The sequence below is a fragment of the Nematolebias whitei genome, chromosome 2 (genome assembly GCF_014905685.2).
Source record: "Nematolebias whitei isolate Nwh7 chromosome 2, NemWhi1, whole genome shotgun sequence".
Lineage (NCBI taxonomy): Eukaryota > Metazoa > Chordata > Actinopteri > Cyprinodontiformes > Rivulidae > Nematolebias > Nematolebias whitei.
In genome coordinates this window covers 45,471,639-45,493,169 of record NC_056499.1, presented here as the reverse complement: position 1 = coordinate 45,493,169, position 21,531 = coordinate 45,471,639, and the positions used below count along the sequence as shown (strand labels likewise).

Sequence of the window (21,531 nt, the reverse complement as noted above, 5' to 3'; positions counted from 1 at the left end):
CAGATTGTGTTTGAACACAATATCATTCTAAATACCAAAACAGGATACATATATCTAGACATTTCATTAACTTCAGATATTATCTGATAAAATTATATTTCACAAGCTTTTCAATGGTAATTTGATAGGAATTATTTTTTTCAGATAGTTCTTGGGTTTTTCCTTCAGGTGTTCACAGTCGTCTTTCAATAATTGTTTCAGTTAATTTTCAGTCACATTTTGATGTTTGTATTTTTCAAGCTCGTTTTCAAGGCTTTGAAATTTCCATTTTAGTTCATGAAAAGATTTGTTTACTCTTTCATACTGTCCTGCTTTTTCTTGGCATTTCACCCTTTTCCAAAATTCATCCACAGCAGTTGTTTTTGAACTGATTAATTATTTTGTTGCCTTTTGTAGCTCTTCCTTCAGCTCCTCATTTTCTTTACAACATTTTGAGTTATCATTGGAAAGATTTTCAATCTCTGTATTCTTAATGTTAATAACAACATATAGTCTCATGACTTCTGTTTTGAAAACGTTTGCGGTCCTGCTCTCTCTGATTACAGACTGTTTTGAACTAGAACTTTATTTAAAAGCTGCTCTTTTTCTTTTTCATGAGATTTAATGCTCTCTTTAAGTACGACATTTAGAGCTGCTTTTTTGGTCAACTTCTTTTCTAAGGCCAAGATTTTCTTTTGAGACTTTTCATATTCCTGCAAGAAAAAAACTTGTGTTGCTTAATTAAATCGTCTCTATCCTATTGCCATTTCCTTTTGAGTTTGGACTCTTCCTCTTGTAGTGAACTAGGCCTCCGACATCAATCTGTCTCTGAAGACCTTCAGGGGACAGGAACTGTTATTTCATTGATTTGAATCCAGAAATACAAATTTTCTCATCAAGAGACTATTTAATTGTATCCTGAATTAATCATTTGAAAGAATACTCTTCTTTTTACATTATCATTCCTATTTTACAATATCTTGATAATCAAAAGTGTGTTTAGTTCATACCATTTCTAAATGTTGAAGTGAACCACTCATTTAAATCAACTGTGAAACAGTATTAATGATTTTTAAACCTCATTAGATTTTTGATCATACAGTTAAATGCCTATTTACGAAGTAAGTGTGCATTTAGTCTTCTGTCTGAATGAGGAGTGGATGTCGGTCGAAAGTCAGAGACAAACAGAAACGAGTTATTAGAACGAAGTGTCTTGTTTTTAAAACTCGCAGACAGTAAATAACTTCTGCTGGCACCTGCTTTGTCTCACCTCTTCATAAACATTTTTCCGTCTGTACTAACCGTTCTTAAACATTCCTGCTGTCTCCTGACTTCTAGTGACCCTCTGACATCACTAGAACCACACACATGCTGGTTGTTTCAACCAGTCAGGAAGTACCACGTAACAGGAAGTGGATACCCCTTTAAAAGGCAAGACTTCTTGGAACTATTAAGTCTTGGAGTCTTCTGAGACCTGGAACTCAGTCTTCTTCGAAGTCTTCACAAGTTTTAGTCTTTTCCAGTCTTGCTGGAACTTTCAGTCGGAGATGAGACTCAATTAAGTAGCGGATGGATTTGACCATGTGCCAAAGGTCTCTCCAGTCCAGCGTAGTCACAGCCTGCCTCGGCTGTGACTCAACCCGAGCAGTAAATGCTCCACTTCTAAGGAAGCTTATTTGATGGAACCGAGTACTTCGTCACTATTTCTGATGACCCCCAGCTACTTTAACCGGAGACGCTGAAAAGGGAGCATACTAATGGACTTCTGTTCCGGAGTGGAGGTATTCCCATCTCAGGTAACAAGCCGTTGATGTCCTGAAGTGTACCGGAGAGCTGAGCTGGATGTCGGAGGAAGGGTGCAATGTTCTGGTTCCACACATAACTTTCATCCTTAAATCTAAACTTCTTAAATCTATTTCTCTTCTCTTTAAACAGCTATTCGCCAGTAAAACAAACTAGATGCTTTCAGAGATGAATCAGTCTCAATCAGTAATGTTCTGTTGTCTTGTTAGTAAAGCATGCCAAGTTTATTAATCAGAAACAAATCAGCAAATCAATGTGTACATGTTTTGATGTTAAATTTTGATTCTGTTAAAAAATTACCGCATTTATTCTGATGGGTCAAAGATAAAATGGCGTCTCATGTCACTGATTAAACACTCCACTCAAAGTTATCTTGGTCACATAACAGAAATTTAACTCGAAAAAGAAAGAATCTGTTGTAATTAAACAATTAATATTCTTTGTGCTTGAACTAGCTTTAAGAATAATTAATTAGTATTGAAGTTAACGCCTTAGCTCACTACACTCTCTTAATCCTGCTTTGTACTTAATTATCTGGTTCTTAAGTTCGGCTTCAGCATTCTTGAACTTTATAAGCTCCTCCTGGAGCGCAACATTTTTTTTATCGAAACATTTTCCGATGTCTTGACGCGTTGGTTTTAGTTGAAAAATGGATCCACTCGCAGTTGGTGTGCACTGAAATGAAGAATTTTCAAACAAGAAAACTATTTCAGTCACAGAATCTGTAAACACTTTTAAAACTTAGTGTTTGCCCGTGTGTCACTTTGAAATGACTCAGATATGAGCTCTCTCAAATTGATAAACTCTGAAATATGATGCCAGTTTGTGACGTCCTCACATTATGCCTTTTTTACGTCATTTCTATGGTCCTTTGATATTTTGTTCTGTGTATGAATTTATTTTGAATGTAACTTACTGTAGTTGTGATTAGGGATGGGGCCGATCCGATCCGGTATTGGTATCGGCCTCCAATACCAGCATAATTTATGTATTGGATTGTTCCGATCCAACCTGCAGATATTTCCGATCCATTATGCATGTTGGTTTTGTGGAAGCCAAATATTTGTACTCAGAATAAAACAATTGAGCCAGAGTTAACATTTATCTTTTATAAATGATTCTAATCAAAACATAGTTAACATTTAACATCTATAAGTTAATTCAACCGAGCCACACTTTAATCAAACTATATTTTAACATTTCTTTTGACTTATCTGCTAGCTTTTTGGCAGCACAGAAACAACAATTATGCAGTAATGATTCTTCTGAAAACACTCAGCTCCTGATAAGGCCCAGACCAGACAGATGGCCTTGCACTCAGAGGCACAGTTTTGGAGGACGTGCCGCTTGTATCAGGCTCGAACTGATTTACAGTTGCAAGGTGGAAGCTGAGTTCGTTGCTGTAGTAACGAGAGACCTCAGCACTAGAAACATCTAATGATGAGACGTTCCTCCTCTGGAGAGAGGCGTAACCAGGGACAGTTTAAAACATCAGAACACAGGAAGTCTGGTCAGATAATCTGGGGTGAGCAGCTTTGATCTGATTAAGGTGAAGTACCCTTAATTGCTCTGATTGTCTCCCGAAAATGCATTTTTTTGGTTATCTGTCAATGTAGTGCTTTAACTGTGGTGTGAATTAAATTCTCTTAAACTAAGGTGAATTCTCCTGGTGATACCTGTCCCGATCCAACCGACCCGGAGTAAAGGTGTTTGTACCTTTTCAACAATGTTTAAAGCCATTTAACATTTTATTAATTAATTTAAAAAAATAAATAAACAACAAATTCATCGAGAAGAAAACATTGAATGAAAAGAGTGAAGGAATAAGAAAAAAAAGAGTATATCTGCCCCTTATTTAAAGAAAAAAACTTTAAACAACCAATCACTAAAATTTATCACTTTAATATCCACTTTAAAGCTAGGAATGAAAAAAAAACCTGTTTTGTGTTAGCAGAATTTAATTCTAACTTTAAAGCTTATCCAGCATTAATAATCTTACCTCAAGTTGTTACATTGTACATATTTTTTGTGTGTATGTAATAACCTGATTATTTTTACAATCAGAATTTTTTTTGTTTACATTTATTGAAAAATACATTTAATTTTATTGTAATGTACTGAGGCATTGAATGTATTTTATTTTGTAATTTTTTGGGTAAATATATTTCAGAGTTCTTGTTGTTAAAATACATATTCTAACTAACAGTTTAATAGTTTGTGAATGTAGATAAGAATTTCATCTTTTGTTTTACGAGTTAACAAATACTACATCCGGACTAACAGGAAGTGGAGGAAAAAATGTGGGAGTAGGTAGCGGTGAGTGAATGAACGTGTACAGAGACCGCTTGGAGCCGAAAAAAAAATTGAAACGTATTGGACGCTACGTTTATCCGGCTTGGACCTCAGTTTCATGCCCAGAAGACTGCGGAGGAGTCCCTGGTCGAACTGGACAGCAGAGAATTGAGTCTGAGCTGTCTTTTTTCCCTTCAAGGGGAGAGTGAGCTGTGGCCGAGCTGATGCTTTCATTCGGTGGTTGGGCCGAACGAGAGGAGAACGGGTGACGCTGGGATCAAGCCGTCCGCTTGCCTCGTGGAGCAAGCCACAGGGGAGGTCTGAAACTTTGTGGTTGCACCTTCAACACATTGTGAGAACAAGGAAATATTCCAGGCTGGTAGGATTACAGTTTCCAATAAATAATATGAGCTCCAACGTGCGTCAACCAACTCATTAGCAAGCTTGCATAAAAGAGAAACAAACTAAGAGTGCACTCATAACTGAAAGTAACTGAAATTTAAACCAAGGGTTAAATGCTTCCATTTGTTTAAACTGTTTAATTGTATGTTATGATTTTCATATGTTTAATACCAAATTAAAAAAAAGTATTTCTTGTGTGAATCTCATTTATTCATTCAGCAGTACACTGTAAAAAATAACTTGTAGGTTATACTGTCATATTATATTGTTTTTGTGGGTAAACCTCTTGAGAATCATAGTTATCCTTCTAGACACAGTTAATATACATTGGATTGTCCTTTTCACCATAAGGTACTTTGAATTTTTTTGGGACCTATACTAAATAGCTAATCTCAAAATATAACGAGCTAGGTGGTGAAAGGTTACATTTTTGGGGGCTAGTCCGGGATTTGTTTTATGCCCATAAGTTGGAATACCTTGCTGTGAAGTGGGCTGTAGTTGACAAACTGCATGACTATCTGTATGGTGCAACGTGTGAAGTCAGGACAGACAATAACCCTCTGACTTATGTTTTGAAGTCTGCTAAATTAGACGCTACAGGTCACCGTTGGCTCGCAGCCCTGTCAACATATGACTTCAGCCTCAAGTACAGATCTGGTACTAAAATATTGATGCCGACGCACTATCAAGGCGTCTACATCCTGACCAAAATCTTGAAAACCAATGGACTGGCATATCTGCAGATGTTGTGAGAACTATGTGCCAAATGTCCGCAAGGGTCAAGGCCAAAACCGACAGAGCAGCTGACCATTGAGGCCTCTCTGTACAAGTCATACCGAAGGCCTACTGCAATCTGTCTACACTCAGTGTCAACAGAATGCCTATACTGAGCCTGCCAGATCTCTCAACGGCTCAACAGGAGGATCTCGTAATCAGTATGATATAGAACGCCCTCAAGCAAGGAGACAAAAATCAAGTCAAGACAAAGAACTCTGACACCTCACTACTACTAAGAGTGTGGGACCGGTTCAAGTTACAAGATGTCATGTACTGAATCACTGCTCCTCCTGGTAGAGGGCACCGTTCACAACTAGTTTTGCAAGAAAAGTTCAGAAAAATAGTAATGCAGTCGCTCCACAAAGATTCTGGTCATCTAGGCACTGACAAAACCTATGGACTTGTGAAGAAAAGGTTCGACTGGCCTAAGATGAAATCTGACATTGAAGAGCACTGTAAACTCTGTGCAAGATATCCTGATGCATACTCAATAATCCAGGTGGAAAAATCCAAAAAAGTTTATTTGCGACCTATAATCCATAGACTCTCATGCACATGAAGTTATTCCGCTATGCTACAAGAGATAGGAAGATTCTGGGCACAGATATTGGCGCCCAGGGACACGTCAAACGCAAGCTGTACCCATGATCGTGTACTTCCGGTCTTTTTTTTTTTTTTTTGTCCAGGGACAGATCCCTGCAGTGACACAACCAGGCTGGCTGCAGGTAGGCTTTAAGCCACTGAAAGCCCTTTATCTAATATATATCTGCCATTTCTGACTGACATGCCTTTCAACTTTTAGATGTCTCTGTGAAAAAGCCTTCAGCTGACTGTGTATTCTAAAAGTGGGAACTGGGGAGTTTGTTTCTGGCGCTAGTATGCTAATGCTATCCTTTGTAATGCCTACATTATTATGTTGCCATTCCTGACTGATATGCCTCTCAACTTTTAGATGTCAGTTTGTGGAAAAACCTTCAGCTGACTGTGTATTCTAAAAGTAGGAACTGGTGAGTTTGTTTGTTTCTTTTTTTGTGGAGTTAGCATGCTAGCGCTAGCCTCCAAGTTATTGTATTGGACTCTGTGATTGCTACATTTATTTGAATATAGAAAAAACAATTATCAAACTAATAATTTTATATATTAAATGTAACTGATGGTGTTATACAATTTCTGAACATCTGCATTTGTATTGATCTGGAGAATGAAAACAAAACCTCTTGCAAGTAACTATATCCTATTACATTTAAGGTACAGTACACTGAGATGGTGAAATGCTATATTAGGACCTTTAATTCTAGGAATATTTAAGAATACTGGTACTCAAAAAAATTTGCTTGATTCTATTTATATTATGAACCTGTGTTACTTTAGTAATGATGATAACAGAATGTGAGCATTAAAGGCCATATATATATATATATATATATATATATATATATTTATTTCAAATTCAAAAATACTTTATTAATCCCAAAGGGAAATTATTTGTTGTTGTAACTCATTATCCTCATTTCAATAAGAGATGTTATAGATGCAGATGGCTGTAGGCAGGAAGGATCTCTTGTAAAGGTCCATCCCTCAGTGGATCCTAAGAAACTGGCTGCAGATGCCGTCCGATCCGTCAACCCAGACTCAGCTGGCCTCTTGGTTCCCCCGGCTGTAGGATCGCCTGAATGCCAGGCAGAACTCCTCCCAGAGCGATGGTCACTCCTCCCAGCAGTCTGCCGAGCTCCTTGTCGAATGGAATAAAGACCGACATCATCATCGTCGACTCGGCTCTGGTCCACCGCTGAGTGGACCAGAGCCGAATCGACGGTGATGGTGTCGGACTTTACTCTGTGATAATCAGTAGCTGATTTACAGCAGGTAAATCAATGTTCTGTATAATGTTTGCTTGTATTTACTTCAGTTACAAAACAACCAACTGAGTTTTTATTTTTCCTGCGAGGAGAAGCTGTCCTCCCACCAGAGACGGACCGGTTCTGAACGAGCCTCGGCCCAGGTGCAGTGCAGGAGGGCGTCGAAGAGAGAGATGTTGGATGAACTATTTATTTAAAATTCAATTATTTTTTCCAATCCATTGAATGTTTTAAGATGCATTAATCAAATGAGTGACAGCCTGAACAAGCCAGATGAACAACATGGGACCAGTCTCCAGTATGAAAACAGAGCAGAGTCCAGTTCATTAATGTATTTTACAGTTCCGTTAACGTGTTTTAATAGTGTGTTCAGTTTAATTATCAGTGTTTGTGTGACATACAGTTTGTGGTGTTTGTAAGAATGTGTTCTGATCTGAAGCAGGGAGAGGAGGAGCAATTGTCTTCCATTTCAGAAGGTTTATTTTACATGTAAAGTACAAGACCACCAGCCCTGGGCCATTTAACTCCACCATGCGGTCACACACAATGGCTCCGAACAACAGAAAACCCATCTTCTTCAGAGCTCGGCCACACCTCCTTGAGTTGTCACCACCATCGAGAATGGGAAGCCTACTCTATCATGTGACCCAGCTCTCAACCAATAATATCTCAACATCTTGTGTTCAATAATGAGTGGGTGCGTGAATGTTGGGAATTGTAGGCATATAACTAAAACTACATTTTCGTACCGGAAACAGAATCAGATCATGTTTTAACACATAATTCTAAATAGCAAAACGGCATACATATATCTAGATATTTCATTAAGTTAATATATTATCTGATAAAATTATATTTCATGTTGAATAACTAAATAAAAATTAAACCTGATGTCTTAATTTTCAACTTTAATAAGACACATGTTTTACATTATTTAAATCATATAACTTGAGTCCAGATAGCTTCATTTAGCTCAGATAACTTTATTATACTGTAAATCTGTCACACTAACATTAATACTGTTTATTATTGTTAAACTGTTATTATTTAGCACATTTTGTAAGTTATAGTGCAGCGCGACACGTGAAATATCCGCCTGCCTCGTTCAATAAACAGCGATATCAGAACTGGATCCGGCTGGTGTCTCTTCCAACACAGATGTTGGTCACAGCAGCTACATTCAGGTGTAGATTAATACCATACCATACCAATTTATTTATAGAGCACTTAAAACAGCAACAAGGCCAACCAAAGTGCTGTACAAAAGAAAACAAACATGCACAGCGGACAGGAAAACATAAAATAGAAATACAGATACAAATAGCAGCAGAAGCTAACTAAAATGGCCAACAGAGTAGAGAACAGACCGGACCAAAACAAATCACAACGTGTTAAATGCAAGAGAATAGAAGTGGGTCTTCAAGCGAGACTTAAAGACCGAGAGTGTGGGAGCCTGCCGGACACTCAGTGGCAACTCATTCTACAGTCGTGGACCTGCAACAGAGAAAGCCCTGTCACCTCTGAGCTTACGACAGGTTTCTGGGACTGAGAGAAGCATCTGGTCTGCTGACCTCAGGGAGCGCGGTGGGACATATGGCTGCAGAAGATCAGTGAGATAGGATGGGGCGGAACTGTTCAGTGATTTAAAAACATACATGAGAATTTTGAATTGGATCCGAAGGTGAATGGGTAGTGTCGTGGCTGGCTATCACGTCGTGTTCAAAACAGCTGAGACGTCGCCCTCGGTATAAAAGATTTATTTGACAAAACATGGGTTACAGATATTCAGAGACAAACAATTACATTAATAAGATATATGCATATAGATGGAGCATTAAAGAACGAACCGTCTCGGTGTGCGCCTCCCAGAAATGCTCGGTGGGCGTGTGTTATTCCCGGCCTTTTATCACAGTTTGAGAAGGCTACCTTTCTGATTGGTTTAGCTTCTGTTGCTATGGTTACGACTCTAGCCCGCCCCCTCAAGGACATTAATGTCTACATTTCAGATAAGAAGTTTTGCCTCACTGAAATCATTCGTTTTAGCTGTTTGTTTAACGTGATTATACCTTAGTGATACCAAATGATTTGAGTTAAAGTTGTTTATTTCTAGGAATAATTAATAACTATTAATTATTATCTAACTCGTGTTTGCGTGTTCTTACTTGATCCTTTTTATACTTCTGTTTTAGTTTAGTTGCTTTGGTTGGATTTTACTTAGTCAAACTATATTAAGTCTAAATTAAAGAGATGTGTTCAAGCTTTATTTATGTTAATTAGTCTGCTATCTGGCATGATTTGATTGCTTGTAAAATATCAAATGTGAACTTGTAAAATTATCCTTAGCTAATATGAGATTATATTAAAAGGTCAACTAGTTAGAATTAGCAAACATTTTCTATAAATATAGTGCAACCCTGGAAAAAAGACACACACACACTTTGTATAACATGATATTTGAATGCTTGATAGGAAATATAAAAAAGGTATAAAAATATGAAATCCAACATTCCCTCTTTTGATCTCCCCATTTCATGGGAGATCACCCCTTTTTGGATTTGTCCATATGGAAGTGACCCAAACTTACTGCAACCCTCCAGGGGTCCTGGACCAGACCCCTGGTTCAAACCCTTCAAAACCTGTAAAAAAATACCAAGTGCATAAACCTTTATAAAAATATGAAAAAACTACAACACTCCTAGTAAGAGATAAGTGTCCCACACTAAAATAAGTAAAACTCCACCCTAATACCAAAATTGACCTCTTTTTAAACCACCTTTAAAATACCTCGTGGGATTTTAGAATGACGACATGCCCAATTGAATGGAGTAAAATTTTGAATAGTTAAGAGCTTCCAATTGAATCCACGACCCTTCTCTGGTTGTTCCTCAGAATGACTGAAAGGAAAGACTAGACACTCATATTAAACAGGAAAAGCCCACACCCTCAATTTAAACAGTACTATCTAGCAGGTCTTCAGTTCTTGAGCTTGCGGTGGGAGGCCTTGTTCGTCCACAAGGGTCCTTTGGTGCTCGGCGGGATTCGGCCCGCGGAGATATCTTCATGTAAAGTCCTCAGAACCTTATCAGTCTGATTAAACATTCTAAATGACGTGTGTGCATTGGGACGAAACTAAAATCAGTTTGACGCGTCTTCTGTTCTTCACGGTCAGGGCTGGTAATCTTCGTCCTTACCCGATCTGACTGACTGACCGACTTAGGCAGAGCGGAGACTTCTTCTCCCATGTTTGCTACTGCCTTTTTCCAACCAGAACAAAGGGGCAAAGAATGAGCTCCCACGAAGGTCCTGTCACCTCCTCCAGGTGTAGTGGGGAGCTGATGTTCCAGCAGATCAGCCTCAATCAGGTCCAGCGATCGATTCCGCTCCTCTCCAGGGGTGCCCTGGTTGTGGTCGTAACAGGTGTCACTCTCCTTCTGGAGACCGATGGCGTGTGATGTTCTCTCCACCACCTGGTGGGGTCCTGTCCCTCTTTTCAGCAGGACCCAGTCCGATGTGAGTCTGTCTCCTGGGTCAGAGATTCTCCCTCCTGGTGAGAAAAGCTGGACACCAAAGCTTGCGAATTGTTAAACACCCTGCATGGCCTTTTGATTATTTTATCTGTGGGATCCATGACCCATTTGTGGGCCTGAAAAAATGACTGTGGTTACTTCCTAGTGAGTAAAACCTGTTTCTTAATTATGGGACACCCTGATGGTCATTATTGCTACTGCTAGTGTGAACTCTTACACTGTAATGTTATAATAAAACAGAACTTGAAAAACTGAAATAAAATGCTATTCTTACATTCATCTATACACTTGAAACTGAAATGAGGTACATACTGGACTTCTCCAGGGATACCTGTGTTCTCTCGTCTCTTCTTTCATCCTTCAAAGCCTTTGCAGTCAACAGGTCTACCTACAATTAGTAAAGTTAAAACATGCACAACAACACCCTGCAATAAGCAATCCCCCATGCCGGCCTCCCTCCTTCTGGAGCCTGTGGAAGTAACTTCATTAAATCGCTTGCGCACAACATCAAAGTACAATATAACCTTACAAGTTAAAACAACTGACATACAACACTGTGAGAGAAAAAAGAATTTAATCTTCCATCCAGGTACCTGTCTGTGCTAGAGAAGGGAAGAAAGAGCAAGGAAGGAAAAGAGAGAAAGAGGAAAAATAAAAGAGAGAGAACGAGAAAAATGTGGTTAAAATACTTTGTTCATGAAACCTTTTATTAGCCCAATTAAACTATAAGTCCAGTCCAGTCCAGTCAAGTCAGTTGTGTTTAATATTATCGAACCACCCCATTTCCCCTTAACCTTTGCTCAAATCCACTTCAGGCTAGGGGCGTCCCCCTTTTCTGGAATCTGTACACATTACAACAAAGAAAGAAAAAAATACTGTTGTTAAACCAATATCTACAATATACAAGTGCAATGTCGTTTTGTAGGCTTCTGATTTATTCCACTTTTCAAATGTCAATGTGATTATCCTAAATGATCCTTTAAACGCTTCAGACTTACTACTGGCTTTTTTTATTTATTTTTTTATATAAAACCCTAAGAAGTTATTTTTGTATATTTTGTAATGATCTAATTATTGTATGAACTGTTCCCTGCAAAGAGCAGCCTTCACCTACCCCCTTTTTGAAACAGTTTTCTGTTTCAAATATGAAGTATTACCTTCTGTAATCCACTAACACCCAGTTTGAGTATTAGTTTCAGAACTATAAAATATGGTGTAGTTTTAATCTTTCCACTACTGTTATTCAACCCAGGTTTTGCAAACAAATAGCCAAATACAACCCAAGCTCTCCTATAATTTAGCAAAGAGTTAACCATTAAATAAATGTCATCCCTTGTATCAAACCAGACCCACCAAATGAGCTCCTTCAAGGCAAAGACAATCATTTAGTATTATTTTAGAAAACATTAGTGAACTTCATCCAAATCAGGTCTCAGGTACAGGTTTCTCTTGAATGAGACTTCCTGACCTGTATAAACGGAAAGTTAAAAATCAATATTTTGCTCAGGGGTGGGGAGCATTAAAGATAATAAAACAATTTTCATCTCAGAGCAATTGGAGAAGGGCGAATCATCTAGCATCCCCACAGTAGTACTATCTGTGTCCTGTTGTAGCACCTGTCTTAAAATGAGTCTATGTGAGTGATTATTATCAAAGCCAACTGTAGTTTTGATCACGACACCCAGGCGCTTAGATGACCATCACAGACCAAATGTGGGGTTGACACCTCCGTCAGGCTGCAGTTGATGTTAGTGACCTTAGACAGATTGACCACCAGCTCTTCTTTCAGCCTTTCAGTCTTCAGTTTGTCTCCCTCGGTCTGGAGACCAGTTCAGCTTTGTGCAGCAGTACATATCTCAGCATACAGCAAGACTTGAGACTTGAGCAAGACTGCCCGCATCCTCCACCATACTTGACTGGATATTCTCGCTGTGGACAAACTCCAGGACCCCCTCTGGACAGTTAATTCAGTTCGCTGTTGGACTGTTAGATCTTTGAAAAGTCACGTTACTTGGCTGACAAGTTCTTTGTTGTTGTGTCAGTGGTGCTTGGCTGACAACGTCTTTGAACCGTCTCATTGGTCAGTTTCACAGACCCAACTTCAGCGTCCACCTGAACACCTCTGGTATCTGATCCAGCACCCAGCACTAGAGAGTCCTGATCAAAACTCAGATGGATGCTGTATGCATTTAAATGCTAACTTCTGTGTTTTGTGGGCCTAGCCAGACTCATCTTCCCAATCCACAGGTCTGTCCTCTCAGGCCGCTGAGAAGGAAAAATAAACAATCCAATTATTAAAATCTGATTCAACATTCATCTGTTATCCACATTAATCCTCTGTTAGCAAGTTCTACTCTGGAACTGCAGCGTTTACCTTCAACTGAGTCATTCCGGTGTCCTGGATTGTACAACAGATGTGTTAAACGCTCAATTACATAAGAGTGAAGACTTCCATTAAACACTGCACAATCTAAGTCTTTACCCCTACTGCATAAGATATTCCCTTCAAAACAATGTCTTCCATCTTGTAGAATATGTGTTTTGACTCACCACCTGACAGTGAAGTCCACTCTCAGGTCCACATTATCCATTTAGACCTTGTAAAGGTTTAGGCAGCATGATAATATGTAATCACTTCTTGTTATATAACAAATCTGCAAATCATTTCATCTCATACTATGCTGTTTCACTGTATCTCAAACAAAATACTTGTAATTCAAATCAATTAAGACTATGTATACCCTTCAAGACATCACAGAGTCCATTGTCACTGCACAAAAACGTCTACATGCACCTTTGTTCACAAAGTACAACTTCTTAAACTCACCATATACACATCTCTGTTGTCCTTTTGCACTCCTAGGACCTGTGTGAAATCTCAAGTCATAAAGTTAAAGTCATGTCATTTACCCACTAGAATTGTCGTTGTCCCATAATTAACCTAGTTCCGGCAGCTCTTAGAAGGAAACAGCTCCTAAACGCTAAACATTTTCAATATGTGATAAACTCATGTGGACTGATTAATTTAACCCAAGTATTTCAATTTGAGTTTAGTTAAGACTGATTAATTTAATCCAAGTATTTCAACTCGAGTTTAGTTTCCTAATTTATTTGACCTAAGCATTTCAATTTGAGTTTAGTTAAGAGTTTCTTTGACCAGAATAAATTTTTTCTTTGTTTTACGAGTGTCAAGGATTTTGTTTATTACTTATTTTTTATTCTGTCATTTTTTTAGTTGAATTTAAAACCTGATTTTATTGTCAATTCCAAGAAGTAATTTTGGCTAATTTGTTTACAATGTGTCATCCAGAAATGTTTAAACTTAATTTGACCTGTTTATGATGTTTATTTGTTTTATTTGTCCTGCTTCCTTCGGCTTTACCCTTTTCAGAAGTCACCACAACGAATCATTCCTCTTAGGCCTTCGTCAGACCTACGCCTCACTTCCTCCAAGACCACCCCTACTCCATTTCTCTTTCTATCCACACCCTGATAAACCAGTTTGAACCTATCACGACTGCTGTGAGCCTTGCTGCTCTTCCACTTGGTCTCTTTGACACCTCAACCATCTACCTTCCTTCTCTGCATCATGTCACCAGCTCTCTGTCAGCAGCTCTTCGCCTGTATGTTCAATACGTTTGTTATCAAATTCACCTCTGTCCCTCGCCCGCTCAGTGAGTGGCTGTCCATCTGTTGTGGCTGTCTGACATCTACCTCTTCCCACACAGTGAGATGTTCCAACCTTACCTCCAGCTGACTCACTCTGACTCCATCTCCTGGTTAATTACAGCTCGTACACGTGATGTCCCCTCTGGCCTTGAGGTTCAAACCATTGCTGCAGATCAACTGTTCCCGAGGTCACTGCCTCCTTCCTCACCGTCAACTCTGATTGTACAGCTTATCCCCTTTTATGTCTGGCAACAGACAGCTGTGGTTTAATCAACTGCGTGCTCGTATTATCTAACTCCGCCGCCTCTCTCCTACTGGTTTTGTTTTAAACGATGCATTACCTTTCCCCTAGTTTAAACGATGTATGAAGTTCCTCTCCCAACGTTCAGTGACTGAAAATGGCGTTCTGATCTCCTCCTGCCACAATCACCCCTGTTGATGTACCACCTCCAAGCACCTCCTCCCTCTTTTAAGCTGTATTCAGCTTACTCCAACGTTTTTTACTTCTACTGACGTATTTCTGTTAATTTCTGAACATCAAGCTCCTGTCAGCTAATGTTTGGAAGATTCAGATACACCTGCCAACATTACAGATACCATTTAGCTGTTTCATGCCAATATCAGCTAATTCCACCTTTATTTTAAATTAATCCAACTTTTACAGCCTAATTCAGGAACACCAAGCCCTACCCACTTACTTTTGGTATTTTAAGTTTATTTCTGCTTGTTTTAGCTATTGGTCTGCTGGTCTTTAGCTAATTGCCTCTTTTTCGTTTAGATACTTCCCATAAATTGTGCATTTTGTCTCTGATATTGATCCTGTAGATTTTCCACAGGCTTCACATGTTCCACATTTATGAGTTCCACACCTGATAACAACATTCACACACTCAGGCATTCAAATATTTTATTTTCATGCACTTCTGGCCGCAGTTGTAATAAAACAAATACAAGTCTGTGGTATGAAACAACCCAGAGTCCAGACTTGTCCTTGCCTTATACAACAGCGCCCCCTTGCGGTCAGGATATGGAAGCTCCACTCACCCACAGACCCACACACAAAAAAAGAGAAAAGTAACCCTTCGCTTCGGCCCCACACACAGCTCACTCCCCCCTTTTTTCCTTCTCTCCATTGTTACGTCTCCCTCAACGCCTCCCGGCCTTGAAGCCTTCACACGACATCGAAAACACGGCGCAAACAAAAGTTATTACAACGTCCTAAAACTAATGCGATCCCTGATCACATGAAATTTGGTAAACTCACTACGTCCTTGCACATTTCCCTTTAAAGCTAACTATTAATGGAGTACAGTTTATGATGCAGTCGACACATCAAAAGGAGTATCCGCGCCTTAGCCCCGCCCCCGTGCTTGACACGAGCAGACCTTAATCTCGTCAGATGTAAGGTTTTGATGGCCAGCTCCGCTGAGAACAAAGGGAAAATGTGTCGGTCACCCACGTGACCTCCGGCAGGCCGTCTTGCCTTCTTCCGGCCACAAGTAAAACTTGTGAAACTAACTAAACACTACCTAAATGTCAAAGAAAGCGTTCGGCGCTTAAACTATCTGAATATCGTAACCCACCTCGTCAGAATTAACACGAATCACCGGAAGTTAGCTTAAATAAAACCATCTTTATTTCCGGAGATGGCTGCATGCACACCAACAGAGGAATTTGAATTTAGTTTTAATTTGGTTTACGGCCGAATGTGTTTGCGTGTTCTAACTTTATCCTTTTTATACTTCTGTTTTAGTTTAGTTGCTTTGGTTGGATTTTACTTAGTCAAACTATATTAAGTCTAAATTAAAGAGATGTGTTCAAGCTTTATTTATGTTAATCAGTCTGCTATCTGGCATGATTTGATTGCTTGTAAAATATCAAATGTGAACTTATAAAATTATCCTTAGCTAATATGAGATTATATTTAAAGGTCAACTAGTTAGAATTAGCAAACATTTTCTATAAATATAGTGCAACCCTGGAAGAAAGACACACACACACTTTGTATAACATGACATTTGAATGCTTGATAGGAAATATAAAAAAAGGTATAAAAATATGAAATCCAACAGTAGCCAGTGCAGGGAGGCCAAAACTGGCGTGATGTGCTCTCTATAGCCTGTACCAGTTAAAAATCGGGCTGCAGCATTTTGGACCAGTTGTAGACGAGCATTGGAGGACTGACTGATTCCAAACAGAAGTGAATTGCAGTAATCAAGCCTAGATGTTATGAAGGCGTGGATCACTGTCTCAAGATTCTTCTTGGAGAGTATAGGTTTCAGCTTAGACAGCCGTCTCAGCTGAAAAAAACAGGATTTGACCATCATGTTTACGTGACTGTTGAGTTTTAAGGACGGGTCCATTATCACCCCCAGATTAGTGACCTTTTGTTTCTCTAGCGGGGCTAGAGAGAAAAGGTCAATGTCATGGTTCATGAGTGAGCCACTGGGATGGAACAGCATGACTTCAGACTTCTTCTCATTGAAGCTTAAGAAGTTTAAAGCCATCCAGTCCCGGATGTCAGCCAGGCAGTCAAGAAGAGGCTGAATAGAGCGTGTGCCTCTGTGCCTCAGGGGGAAGTAAATTTGGCAATCATCGGCGTAGAAATGAAAGGGTATGTTGTGTTTGCGGAAGATAGCACCTAGTGGTAGCAAGTATAAAGAAAAGAGAAGGGGACCGAGGATGGACCCCTGCGGTACTCCCCACTGGAGCGCTGTCGATGCCGAACTAAAATCTTTGATATTGACACAGAAGGTTTTGTCAGAGAGGTAAGACCCAAACCATTTAAGGGCTGACCCTGTGATGCCCACCCACTGCTCCAGTCTAAAAATGAGGATCTTGTGGTCGATGGTGTCAAAAGCAGATGTAAGGTCCAATAGGACAAGCAGCACAGAATCACCTGCGTCTGTGGATATGAAAATGTCGTTAAAAACCTTCAGTAGAGCAGTTTCAGTGCTATGGAGAGATTTGAAGCCAGATTGGAATAACTCTAGGATAGCGTGATTCCCCAAAAACTGTTTCAACTGAGACTCCACAATATTTTCCAGTAGTTTAGAGGTGAATGGGAGTCTGGAGACAGGCCGGAAGTTGGACATGACTGAGGGGTCAAGGTTAGGTTTTTTTCAGGAGGGGCTGGACAGCAGCATGTTTAAAAGTCTTTGGCACCACACCTGAGGATAAACTGCTATTCAGAATAGCGAGGATAAAAGGACCCAGGGTAGGAAAAACTTCCTTTAGTAGACGGGGGGGACCACATCAAAGGGGGAACCAGATGGCTTCATGCTGCACATTACCTGCTCCAGAGAGGACAGAGAGATAGGCTGAAAGTGGTCAAACACAGTCACGCACTGAGATGGGATGGACAGATCATGAGCTGGCGGAGAAATGAGTGCCCGGGTGTTTGCCACTTTTTCTAAAAAGAAATGGAGGAAGTTTTCACACAGCTCAGTTGAGGCTTCCAGAGGTGAAGGCTCACTGAGGTGTAGAACTGAGTTCAAGGTGGAGAAAAGAACTCGGGGGTTGTGGGAGTTGGAGACAATTAAATCAGAGAAGAATTTACATTTGGCAGCTTTAACGGTTTTCTGATAGTGACGCCAACTCTCCCTTAACATTTGAAAAGAAACCTGGAGCCTGTCCTTCCTCCACCTTCGTTCAGCTTTGCGACACTACCGCCTAACGGCTCGCGTGACGTCATTCAGCCAAGGCTCTGATCTAAGTTTCGTTTTTCTGGTTTTAAGGGGAGCAACACGGTCCAGAACATCTAAACAGGTAGAGTTGAACTGAGAGGTTAGCTCCTCAGTGGTAAGAGACACCGGGAACTGTTCGATCCTCTCAGAATTAAAACCTTCATTAAAACGAGCAGCAGTGAAACGGTTAATGGAACGCGTACGTGCAGGAACGCACATCTTAGCAGTATGACAAGGGGGGGGTGAAGTCAAACAATACAGGCATGTGATCTGAAAAAACATTGTCACCGATTTTCAAATTAGAAACAGAGACATCGCGTGTTAAAACGAGGTCCAGCGTGTGACCGTGTTCCTGGGTGGGGCCGCTCACCTGCTGAGCTAAGCCAAAAGAGTGCAATAAATCTAGAAAGTCCTTCACTAAGGGCTTCTCCTGACAACACACATGCAAATTAAAGTCACCAATAAACAAAAAGTGAGTGTATCTCTGTGTGATATCAGCCAAAAAGTCAGAGAATTCATTAATGAAGTCCTTAGAACGAGGTGGGCGGTAGACGAGCGCGCACAGAACCGTAGGAGAGTGTCCGAGTTCAAAGGCGCTCAGCTCAAAGCTGGCGCGGGACACCGGGATGGACAACTATTTACAGGCCAAGTTTGCTTTAAAAACTGTTAATAATCCCCCCCCCGCGCCGACCTGATGGCCGCGGGGCATTGAAACACAGACAGTCCGGGGGTAGTAGTTCCACCAAGGTGCTGGACTCACCATCAGAAATCCAAGATTCCGTGACGAACAGAAAATCCAACTCCTGATCTTTAAAAAAGTAATTGAGGATAAACGTCTTGTTGGAAACAGACCTTGCATTGATTAAACACATCCTGATATTGTCCAACACAGGCACAGCCGTGGATGGAGACGCGCGCGCCAGCGGGCGCAGGTTATGAAGAACAGCTCCTCCTGGTCTGCTGGTGCGGCGCACAGGTAAACAACTCCAGGTGTTCACATGGACTGAGCGCGCGGGCAGCTGGCCAGCAGCCGGGCCCCGGGAGCACCACGGGTCAGAGAGGAGATGATCAGATCCAGAGCGAGTCCTGATAGAATAATCCACACTTTGCCTCAGTTTCACCAAAATCCCTGCACGCTTCCCACGACGTCTGCGACGTTTCCTCCATGGAGAAAGGCCAGGGTCACGCAGAAGGAACGCAGGAATCTCAGATAGGACTGGTGGGGGAGAGTGCTGGCCGCTGTTCAAAAACTCCGCGGGAATTTCAGCAAATGTACGGAGCTCCAAAAGTGCCCGACGATCATACTGAAAATATGACTCGGCACACTGCACAAACCATTGTAAAAATAACAAAAATAAAATATAAGCAGAGAGCGAGAGACGGGCAGCCCTACACACCGGCGCCATCTTAAGCAGGTCTTCTGACATGTTGAGACAGCGTCCCGTGTCCCTTGGTCGCCTATGAATCTGAGCTCCAGTGTCCACCTTTATTCCTGGTGTGCTCAAGGCACACTCTCCTCCCACCTCATGAACACCGGGTCAGGTTCATCCTGGGTTGCATCGAGGGCACCCCTGGTGAAGACGGCCAAGGTGCATAGCTCTAACAGGCAGCCCTATCACTGCCCAGAACAAGCCAGCATGGTTGACGCCGACCCAACCAAAAAAAATCAGGGGAGAGCGCGAACGCAGTCCCCCACTACCAGAAATTATGCAGACAAGATTCCCACATTTGGGGAATTCGCAGGGGTCAGCACAACCGGAGTGCAATGGCTGAGCCTCACCCTGGGTGAACCACCTTCATGATCATGGTATCTCCCCTACCAGGTAAGTATCAAATAAAATATGAGACTCAAAATATATTCCATTAGTCGTAGTTCAGAAAGCAGTGTGTCCGCCGCCATGTTGTTGATCGAAATATGCCGTCTGTCTGTGTGCGTGTGTGTGCATGTGATTTAACACAAAACCTCAGCAGGAGATGTTTACATGATCAGCGGGTGATCAGCTGAAAACCTCCACTCTGAGAGGTGGGTTCAGAAACTTCCAGATCCAAAGAGGGGGGCTACTGGTGTCGTGTGAACAGCAGAACCGCAGAGAGAAAGGAGCGGATTCACTCAAAATATGTGCTGTGTAAATGGCCCCTTTGTCAGAACATAGCCCTTTTATTTTTCATCCATTCAACCTTTATTTAGACAGGTAAATAACATTGAGCCTCGAGGACTCATTTACAAAAGAGACCTGATTTCAACAAAGAATGATGACAACAATGGACAACAGCGACAACAATAGACTAAAAAGGCATACAGATTTTTTTTGTTACAAATAAGATGGCAAAAAAAGTAACAAAAACAGCTAGATTCTAAGGCGAATGTAGAAATCTAAAAACAGGAACATGGCTGCACTGGTCCCTGCCAGGAGTCCAACTGATTCTTAAAGCCACTTAGAGAGGTCAAGGTCGAGAGCTTCAGATCTTTTTGTAAGATATTCCAGGAAACAGGAGCAGAGTAGGAGAAGGCCCTTTTGCCAAGTTCAGTCCTCACTAAGGGAACACTGCAGGTAATAATGTCCTGAGAGCGCACGCTGTAGCTGCACTCACCCAGAGACATGTAGGAGGAGATGTATGAAGGCAGCAGACCAAGAAGTAATTTAAAGATGAAAATGTGCCAGTGAGAGAGTCTGTGTGAAGTTAATGATGTCCAGTACAGGGTGCAGTGGTGGGTACGAAAAATGTGTAACAGCGCTGTAAGAGCTGGTGAAATATATTCAGTAACAGCCATATGATATGCATAGCACTTGAACTTATATTAAATGAAAAGTGTTGGATGTTATTTATTAGCATTAGTCACCTGTGATGCTGTCTCACTTGTGGAGGCTTGTTCCAGGTTCCTAGCTGCAGTGTGGGATCCTCTGCACTCCTGTGCATGAAGGACAGACTTTATAAGTTCAAAGTTTTTGTCTATCCATTGTGCCGTAAGACTGATCATGCTAATGGGGCTAACACGACATCCAAATGTCTGTGGTAAAACTCACCCATGTGCTATCGGCTATTAGCTTCTCAATGGTGTTGGAAATGACGGCTTTTAACTCGGAAAAGGTTACGTCGGAAAAATATCTCAGACTGGGGACAATGTAGCGAGGCTCAATGGTCCATAAATCTTCGGAGTGCAACAACCTCATTGAAAAAAAAACAACCTTCCACACCGCCGACATTTTGTATTTTCCTCCCTGCCGTGAGATTAGTTAGGTGCGTGTGCCATCATCACGTTGTGCTGCTGCTGCAGGCATCCTCGTCACTGGGTTGTCATAAAAAAACAGCGTCTTTTATATCGGTGAGTTATTTTGATGGAATGGCCGATGTCCGATATTGAACTTTAACGCTAATATCAGCCGATACCATGCCGATAGTATTGTGCATCCCTACATAAAATAGATAAATAAAAAAACACAAAAATGAATTTATATAGTGTTTCTTATGTTTATGATTACAAATTACTGCAGAGATAGTCCATATATACCACACTGAAACATACTTTAAGTTACA

General features: G+C 40.8%; 1 protein-coding gene and 1 non-coding gene across 2 annotated transcripts in view; both read right to left on the bottom strand.

Annotated features, from left to right (window-relative positions):
* Positions 1 to 21,531, bottom strand: part of e2f8 (E2F transcription factor 8) — a 53,378-nt gene that overhangs the window by 15,135 nt on the left and 16,712 nt on the right. The window lies entirely within an intron of this gene.
* LOC119430316 lies at positions 19,662 to 19,825 on the bottom strand. The gene has a single exon (XR_005187905.1). It is a non-coding gene; the product is annotated as a U1 spliceosomal RNA (small nuclear RNA).